This window comes from Rattus norvegicus, chromosome 20, assembly GCF_021556685.1.
Source record: "Rattus norvegicus strain SHRSP/BbbUtx chromosome 20, alternate assembly SHRSP_T2T, whole genome shotgun sequence".
NCBI lineage: Eukaryota > Metazoa > Chordata > Mammalia > Rodentia > Muridae > Rattus > Rattus norvegicus.
Window position 1 is genome coordinate 56,601,696 of NC_141553.1, and position 10,223 is coordinate 56,611,918.

The window sequence follows — 10,223 nt, forward strand, 5'->3', positions numbered from 1 at the left end:
GGGGGGTCTAGCATTATAACCAACAAAAGGTGGTAAGTTCTGGATTGGAGACATTTAGAATTTGCAAGGTCTTTAACATCATTGACCAGAGGGGACCCACTGGTACTGAGTGTTTTTGGAAAATTCTGGAACTGAGGTTCTCTGTGATGATGACTGGGGTAATTCTAGAGGATGGTGTTAACACAAGTTTAGAGTTTGTCAAAACCTGATTTAGGCCTATAGCTGCTGGCAGTGGGTTTACAATTGGCCTTACCAAGATTCTAAGTGTAAAGAGCAAGCCAGGATTGCTGTCTCTAATAATGTGAAGCCAAGAGTCCCACAACTTCCCAGCTTTCCATCTTTTAGCATGTTTTCCTTTGTCAGTGAATCTGAGTAAAACTTTGGAATTGTTTCTTTGCTGGGCAACTATGATAAGTTCTTACATAGCTATGTTGTTTTAGAAGATACCTTATATCTCATGTCCCCCAGAGCTTGTAGGAGATTTTGAGTCCCTGTCTGGCAACTCTCTTTAGTTTTTTCTATAACCAAAAGGTCACCTAAGTACTGTAGAAGAGTTATGTCTGGGTTATTAGCCTAGTACTAACCCAAATGTTTATGTGAAGCTTCCTCAAAAATACTGGGTGAAGTTTTATAAAGCCTTGGGGCAAGTGGGTCCAGGTGAGTGGTCCATTAATGTCTCTTTTGGGATCACGTCATTCAAAGGCAAAATACTTTTGACTTTTAGGAGCCAAGAGTATGCTTAAAAGGGCATCTTTTAGGTCAAGAACAGAATACCACTTCCTATCTGGCAGCAACAAGCTTAGTAAAGTATAAGGATTAGGCACTGTGGGGTTTATGTCCATCACCCTGTAATTAACTTCCCATATATCTTGGGCAGGGTTGATAGTTATTGTAATTTAACTTCTTTATTGACAATAATGGAGTATTCTAGGCTGATTGACATGGCCTGAGGACTCTTAGGGTCAGCAGTTCTCAAATATGGATGGGGAGGGTGATCCCCTTCCATGTCTGTTGAGACATGGGCTATTGGTAGACTCATGCTGGGTTCATCCCTGATCTAATTTCTACAAACATAGGGGGTCAATGTTTTGCCAAGCCCATGTCTCTAGTCTCTGCCCATGACTGGGGAAAACTTTTTCAACCAAACATCTAAATCTTGTTCAAGGGCGGTTGGTGACTCATATAGTCTATATTCAGTCTCAGAAGCCAAGGTAAATGTCAGGACCTAGATCAGATTACTGTCCTGATCCAATAACTGGACTTCCCCAGGTTTAAAATTAATTTGGGCCCTCAGTTTTGCTAGGGGATCCCTCTCCAGTAACTGGTAGAGGCACTGTGGAATGACCATGAATGAATGGGTTACCAGTTCCATTTCTAAGTCCACTGTTCTTTGGATAGTTCATAAATATTTTTGGTGCCTGTGGCTTCCTAGACCCAAAACTTCTTGAAAGACAATGGCCCTTCAGCATTTAAGAGCACTGAATGGTGAGGTCTAGTATCTACCAGGAAGTTTAGAGATTCCCCTCTGTTCTAAGGATTACCCTGAGTTTGGTTAGGGGTACAAACCCTGACTCTCTCAATCATTTTCTTCTTTTGTGACCATGGTCTTAACCTTTGGCTTTCTCGTTGGGCACTCTTTAGCCCAATGTATTTCCTCTTTACAATAGGTGCATTGGCTCTTACCTAATGTTGGTCGATGGCCTCCTTTAGGCTCCTTCCCTTAGCAATACACCAGAGCTGGTGCTTCCTCTCTCTCAAGTCCAGAATATTATTGGCCATAAGGACTTTGGCCAAATTTCTGTTCAATATCTTTTGGTCTTAATCTTTTTTTTTAATCTTTGGTTTCTCTATTTTGATTACATCTTCTCTGAAACCTCCACTAAATCTCTCTATGACTTTTCTGGTGTGGACTGATGGATAAACACCAGTGCTAGTGTGACAGAATTTTCCATCTCCTTAGACTCTAAGTACCTAAGTGCATATAAAGGTGAAAAGCATCCATAATTTGCTCAAGAAATACTATTGAGTCTTCATTACTCTCTTGCCTGACATCATAAGTCTTGGACAAATTTGTGATCACCAAGTGGCTGCCCTGAGACCTGCCATTAGAGTCTGGTGGTAGACTCAAAGATGCTCCCTACCTTCACCCATATTGTAGTCCCAGGGAGGTCTCCTGAGGGGAACTTCATCATCAATGTCAGCAGGATTCTGGGTTGGAATGTTATTAGCTCACAGAATGTTCTTTCAGGCCACCAAAATGATGTGTTCTGTCCCTCAGTGGTAAGAATCTGCAAAAGCTGCTGACAATTATCCCAAGAGGGCTGATGGGTGAAAAGGATAGTGTCTAAGAAACCAATGAGCTCCCTAGGGTTTTCAGAGAATTGGGCATTATTTCTCTTCCAATTATAAAGATGATCTGTAGTAAAGGACCAATAATAGTGAAGTTGATTCTCTTGTTGATTGACTGGCCCACTGCACTTAGGAGTAAAACAGTGGAATCTGCCTCTGGCTCTCCAGTCTCAGGAGGTGCCATTCAATTGCTCTGATTTCCCTTGAAGGCCCCTTTCTATTTCTGAAGTTGACACCACTGGAGCTGGGGAATGCACTGTCAGTGACACAGAGGCCTTCACTGGGGGAAGTGCTGGCATGCCAAGGCCTGGGTGTAAGATGGGGGAAATTTTCTTAGGGGTTTTGTCCTGTAAGATAGGATGAAGAGGTGCAGTAGATTTGGAAACTTCTTGTTTCCATTCTCCCATCACCAGGGCCAACACTGTTCCTCTTGATGAGGAAGCATTAGCAAGGAGAAAGAGAAAAGACTTAACCTAAGGTGACAGGCTGGTAACCAAATCCTTCTAAACTACTATCCAGGAGACTTGATCAGGGTGATCCTGGCCCTTTTGAAACTCTTTGTCTTCTACCACTAACACCATGACGAAATATCAACATCAAAAGTAAGCCAAGTTACAGTAAGTGCTCATTTTTCCTTTCTTCATGTCTACTGAGAGTTTATAAAACTCTGATTTCCTTAAAATAAGCTAAAACAATAGAGAATCAGTCTGTCCAATAGCACCCATCAAGATCTGGTACAGAAAGAAACCAAATACCACAAGGAACACAGCAGATAAACAAACACATATGAAGTAGTCGTATAGTGACCAAAACCAGAAGTGAATTCAACCATTTGGACTCACAGACTCCTGCCTCAGAAACCAAAGGTGGCATAGGGGGGAAAGTAACCTATATTGGGGCTCTTCTTCCTCTACCAAAAATTCCTCCCCCTGACAAATGACCAAATCACCTTCAGGATCAGAAACATCTGCCTGTCACCCACAGCCTTGACACTCCAGCTCATCTGCTCTTAGTTACTCCTTGCCACTTCTACAGATACCTCAAGGCTTTTCCAAGAAAGACAAAAGCAGGAACAAACACAAATATTACAGAAATACTGAACACTCACTGGCCAGCACTCCAAGTTTGGGATCCTAAAGATCCCCAGCACTCAGAGTCTCCAGGTTGGGGATCTTGGGGATCTGCTGGGGAGTCCTGGATAAGCCCCCAACAATGTTATGCACAGTTTACAAGAACCCAGAAGACCACCAGGGACCACAACTCTAATGAAAGCACATGAAAGTCTTTTCAAGTTCGAACCCAGGACTGAAAATCACCCTGTGTAACAGGATAGGAATGTGATGCTTGAATCTAGGGACTTAGGGTTTATATAGAGAAAATGCACATGCTTTCAAGTCTTGGCATTACATGATTGGGTAAATGGATAAAGGAATGTTATCCTTTAAACTGATAACGTCTTTTTAGATAACAAGGAGGGACCATACATCTGGGAAAGACCTCTTTGACCTGGGAAGGAATAACTCATCCCATTATCAGTGACCGATGCATTCTTTCCTGTTGTTGCAAGCTGTCCATACCTCTTATGTCTTTTTTCAACTGCAGAGAAGGCTTGGTTGTCTCTTCCCCATAGCTTAAGGGTGGGTATCTTATCACTTTAAGGACATTAATTTTCTTCTTTCTGTAAGGATGGGAGACAGCAGCACTGGAAGAATTGCTAGTTGTTCTTTGTCTCTTCACTCAAACTATCTCTCCTGAGCATCTGGGGGTCCTGAAGTCTCAAGGAGTAAAGCTGTACTGTAGTGCAAGGGAAGAGTTACTGGTATCAAAAAACCAGTCTCATCCAAACAGGGATCTTCGCAACCAGATATTGCTATGTGGTAGTATATAGCAGTTGGTCCAAGTGGCTCCTGGCCTAAGTTTCAGCTTTCTTCCTGTAAATGTTGGGGAGATGAAAAGTTCGCTTCTCAGGCCATTCTACTTTTTAAGTGGGCTACTCTTTCCTGCAAAAGATGCTTAATTTTTGAGGATAACCAGACCCAAGTTGAACTCGGTGAAAGTCCTTAAAATGGTTTAGGACCAAGTACATTGGGGGTGCTCTGTGCCAGTCCTATCCTGTTCTGGAAAAAATAAAAAAGTGGAACCTTTTTTCACCCCCGGAGCTGAGGACCAAACCCAGGGCCTTGCGCTTGCTAGGCAAGCGCTCTACCTCTGAGCTAAATCCCCAACCCTAGACCCTTTTATCCCACGCAAATGTTGGCACCATAGGGCCACATGGCATCTGAGAGATATTTTCATCTTAGTCAGCAAAGTGTCTCACCCACTAAGCTCCATCCCATCTCAGTCTACCAATGTCTACTCTCAGATCCTGGCAGCAATCTCTCTACTCATCTAGTTACCAAGGTGGATTGCTGACCTGTCAGACCGCCTATTTCATGGTTCTCTTACTATGTACTCAGTTGAGTTGCCACATAAAAGAACACACCACACAGTAACCTCTGATCCAATTGATAAGATATAAATTTGCCTATTTAGACAACACAAAATCCTGTACTCACCCATCACTTAAAAATAGTCACATCAACCTCTGTCTATGCACAGAGAAGAATCTTAACATCTGCTGCCATGTTCTCCTAGCTCTTTCCTCCTCTGCCCTTTTCTCCTTTCTCCCTCCCTTCTAAAACCTCTGTTCCTGCCTCCCTTCCTTCTCCTCCAATGACAGGCCTCATTTTATCCTGTCTGCCTTTACCTGCATAATGACATCAACCTATACTGACTGAGATGAAAATATCTTGTAGATGCAATGTGCCCCTATGGTGCCAGCATTAGTGCAGGATAAAAGGTTTCGCTTTTTCTTTTTTACCACAAATGTTAGGCAAGAATCCGCTAAATTGAAGTTTTCACCCTGAGAAAGTTTTATTTTCTAAGTAAGGGGTTCTAGCACTATGTTGAGTCATGTGATGGCCCAATCGTGGGAACCTTAAGCAATGAAACAAAGGAGGAATCTGCTCACAAACTCTAGGTCCCCTGCTGTGAAAAGTTTAGATTGGCCCTGGCCGCAGAGAGCTAAAAAAATGGAAGCTGCCTGCTTCCTTAGCAGATGTTAATTAGAATATATTTATTTAAAAGGCTAGTTTATTTCCTTTTAGAATATTTATATACAGAGTTTGTCTAAGTCACATGGAGAATTTCACTCATGATTCAGAACTAGGTAGGAATAAATAAAAATCTGTACATCAGGCATAGTGAATACAGACATATACTATAGAAGTTATGAATAAATAAAAGTCTGACACCCCAGGCAGAGAGCTTAACAGAAAGATATATTTTGTGCTAAAATCTTAGTTTGACAAGTTGCTTCTTATTGGTATTGGTATTAATAAAAAGGTGATTAAATTGTTTTATAAATTAACCTGATAATGCCATATGGCTCAATGGTGCTGGCTAGCAAAGGTTTGTGGTTATTTTAGATATTTACCACAACAGAAGGTTCATAGTCTCTTAACATGGGCTCCATGGGAATTTTGGATTAATTTCCTGGCATGACAGATTAGAAAAGCATAAACAGACTTACTTCCTTTTTAAATTGTTTTAATTTTCATATGAGTGTGATTTTGGGTCTTATGGTTATATTATTTCTCTGGAAGAGAGTACAAAATACAAGCTTTTCTGGTTACAGACTAAAGAACATGGTGTTTTGGGAGAAAGGTTTTGTCTTTCTGTTTTTTAAAAGGGTGATTAGGCTTTCGACACCTTTCAGAGTTATACTGATTAGATTTGATAAAGGTAGACCTCCTGAAAACTAAATTCAAGAGAATCAAAGAAAAAGATATCTTGATACTAAATTCTTGTTTTGAGAATCATATGTTGTAGAATGTATAGCTTAGTGAAGCTCACCATCAAAATGCTGAACTGGCTTGGTTGGATTCCTAATCTCAAGGACTTTCACGGGTCCAGTCAAGACTACATCAGACTACAACTCCCTCATTTTCCCTACCCACTACCCCTAAGGATATCTCAACACCCACATATAGCTTAAAGAAGTTACTAAAGAGTCATTGCTCCAATTCCCTAAACTTTGGGAGGCTAAAAATAATTATACTAAAGTTGTCTTTCTAGAGAATTTAGAAATGGTCATAATTTAACAGGGAAGAATTATCTAGAATTGATTGTACAGCCATAATCTCATTTGGTAGAAATCCTTATATTTGTTACTAAGCTAAAGTTATAATCTTTTATATAGGTACAGAATTTATTTGATACAAGTTTAGATTTTTTTTGATATAAATTTCTTATGGATTTAAAATTAGTATTGTTACTCTCATTTATAGACATTGTGCCTATACAACACATTTAAATATACAAGTCTTATACCAGTCCTTTACTGCTATTAAAAAACTAATCTGAGATGATTAAACATGTGAGTTAAGGGCAAGATAACAAATTCATGGCTCTAAGTTTATTGTTAGAGTGCTTTCAAGATAATTTATTAAGATAATTAACAGACAACAATCCAGATTACTTACGTAGTTAGATGGTTTTCAAAAATGTCAGAAATATTCAAAATATGACATTTAATGTTATTTATCTTTTTTTTTGAGACATGCTCCTAACAGCTCTCCTTTGGTGGATTCAAAGAAGAAATTGAACATCTCCACCTCCAGGTGAGGTGATATAATGTGATGAGACAACCACTAGGCAAGAATTGTCTCAGTTCATCTATAGATTAAATACTGTCCAGAAAAGGACACATTGCATAATAGTCAACTCATAATTTCTGCTGAGCCAGAATGATCAGCCCTTCAAAATTCTGTGTTTCAAAAGTCTGTCAGATGATCTTAGGCAAGAAAGCTGACTTGCTCTGATGTGTTGCGAACAGGGGACTGTGCAAGTAGAAAATTGTCTCTACAACCTGTCTCAGTTCTAGAAGTCGTGTTAGGCTTCCTATATTTATAGATATATTGGTCATTCTCAGATTTCTGACAGGGTTGAAGACTGATTATAGACTCATAGCCTCCCCAGGCTGTTTAACTTTGAGAATACATATTTAATTAGATAGTTATCAGAAAGTATACAAGCTAACCAGGATATAACATAGATTTTAAGACTTTCTTAAGCTGGAATAGATAACTAAATGTTCTGTTTAACGGATAAAATGTTGAACTGGGTGTTAGGTATATTTTATAATTTTAAATTACAAAATGCTAATAGTTGTATTCAGCTTACATTTGAGAGAAAAAAAGTTTTTAATTAGACAGAAAGAGAGAAGTGTAGGTTGCTGTCATCATGCAGATGAAGGCAGACAAGATAAAATGAAGCCTGTCATTGGACGAGAAGGAAAGGAGGCAGGAGCAGAGGTTTTAGAAGGGAGGCAGAAAGGAAAGAAGGGCAGAGGAGGAAGGAACTGGCAGAACATGGTGGCATATGTTAAGATTCTTCTCTACACATACATACAGGTTGTTATGACTATTTTTAAGGGATGGGTGTGTATATGATTTTTTTGCTGTCTAAATGGGCAAATAGTATCTTATCAATTGGATCAGAGATTACTGTGTGGTGTGTTCATTCATGTGGCTGCTTAACTGAGTCCACAGTAAGAGAGCCATGAGATGGGTGGTCTCTGTATGAAACCTGCATGGCAGCAATCCACCTTGGTAACTAGATGGGTAGAGAAATTGCTGCCAGGCTCCAAGAGTAGCCATTGCAGTGTAGGTGGGCTGGAGCTTAGTGGGTGAGGCACTTTGCTGACTGAGATGAAAATACCTCTCAGATGCCATGTGGCTCTAGGGTACCAGCATTAGTGTGGGATAAAAGGTTTTGCTTTTGTAGTTTTACTGCAACACTCTCCTAGAAATCAAAGAAAAATTTATAGGAGAGGACAAAAAAAAGCACAGAGTACACACAGACTAACACATACAGATAAACACAGAACAACTTTCCTGGGAAAAAGAAAACTGAAAATGAAAAGACTGTCTCAGATGGTCTTCTTTCCTGCACATGGGATGCCCACAGACCCACAGCCAGTTTGGAAATCGATGAGAACTAGTAAGTTATCCAGAGAGAGAGAGAGAGAGAGAGAGAGAGAGAGAGAGAGAGAGAGAGAGAGAGAGAGAGAGAGAGAGAGAATGAGTAGAGGCCAGCCATGAGCATGTGGAGAAAAAGGGAATAGGGACAGAAGAAGAAGGTAAGGGAGCAAGAGTAGAAGAAGAGAAGAGGAGAAGAGAAGAGGAGAGGAGAGGAGAGGAGAGGAGAGGAGAGGAGAGGAGAGGAGAGGAGAGGAGAGGAGAGGAGAGGAGAGGAGAGGAGAGGAGAGGAGAGTGCAGAGGAGGACAAGCAGTCCCTTTTATAGTGAGTCCGGCATACCTGGCTGTTACTAGGTAACTGTGGGGTGAAACCTTGAGGAAACAGCAGATAGGGACAAGCAAAAGACAACTGGGCACATAACTGGGCACATGGATTTACCAATCTGAAAGAAAGCACTCCACTATTTGACTCAGGAAGTCTCCAGAGAACCCTGGAAGAGCCCTCAAATGTAAGGGTCCGTTTTATTCTACAGAATAAACTGCTTTTTGCTTTTGCCTACTATTTGAGTCTGGTGTATCATTCTCCAGCAAACAACTGACACTTAACCTACTATGAACCAAAGATATGCATATATTGCTCTTTCTACAGTGCAGATTTCAGTACAGATCACAAATAGGGGTAATTCTAACATGTCTGAAATTTATCTTATTTTGTAAACTTAAAAAGAAAAGTCATGTAAGCTTCAGTGAATTAACTTGAATCCATCATCTCTCCGAGGTCAAATAGAGTTCATCCAAGTACTGTCAATCAACAGTGTGTTTCTCCACTTGCCTGTTCTGCCTATTCCTAAGAGTGGGATTCCAGCCCCACCTTTCCTGATCTTCAGACCCCCCTTCCCCAACTACCAGGACTGTAGGTCTAATAGTTTAAATTGTACACCTGAGAAAAGGTTTTCCCCTAAACTCCTTAACTTAACATATATTCATCTATAGATATAGTTATAGATATAGATATTGATATACAAATACATATTATATATAATAAATAGTAATGTATAATATATATCTTTAATATATGTAGTATTATTATATTCCTGAAATTTTCTACTCAATTAAAGACTTCAAACTGCTCAACTGTTTTCTGCATTTCCCTGATCCTAGCTGGTCCTGCAAAGCCTGAAAAAGCCAGTGAAACCGCCTGCTCTTGGAGATGCTCTCATGCATTTCAGCTTTCTTGGGTCCCCAAAGATGTTTACACCCCAGGCCACAAAAAGCAGTGTAAGAAGCATGGTGCCCTCACTCCTATCTCAACAGTTACCACTTCTAATTTTTTTTTACCTTTTATAATAAATAAAAGAAAGAAACGTTAGAACGACCCACATTCCAGAATGCTCCCCCCATTGCCCACCTTGTCTTCAAGGGTTGTTTTTACTAAAAGCCAATGCTGTTTCCATGTCACCACAGTCAGGAATTTTCAAAACCCACTCTATCACAACATAATGTATCTCCCCCTCTCCCTCCCCCTCTCCCTCTCCCTCTCCCTCTCTCTCTCTCTCTCACACACACACACACAAACACACACACACACACACACACACACACCTCTTCTTAGAGGCAGGCTTTCACAACCCCCAATAAATCTCATCTATTGCACGGTGTGATTTTTGCAGCATTCTGTGGCCCTCCAATTGTAGGATTACTCTTTTGCTGCAAAACCTTTCAAATGTGTCCTTTCTCTTTCTCTGTTCTGCTATTTTTCTTTGCTTCAGTCTGAATAGACTCCAGTTTACCAATTCTTTCTCCAACTGTGACTAATCCTCTGATAAATTAATCAATCAGTTCTTGATATTGGTT

General features: G+C 40.3%; 1 long non-coding RNA gene across 1 annotated transcript; it reads left to right on the forward strand.

The window, feature by feature from the left end:
• Positions 1 to 2,240: 2,240 nt before the first annotated feature.
• Positions 2,241 to 7,037, forward strand: LOC147998754 (uncharacterized). The gene is made up of 3 exons (XR_015646039.1): positions 2,241 to 2,280; positions 2,869 to 2,966; positions 6,948 to 7,037. It is a non-coding gene; the product is annotated as an uncharacterized LOC147998754 (long non-coding RNA).
• The last annotated feature ends 3,186 nt before the right edge of the window (positions 7,038 to 10,223 follow it).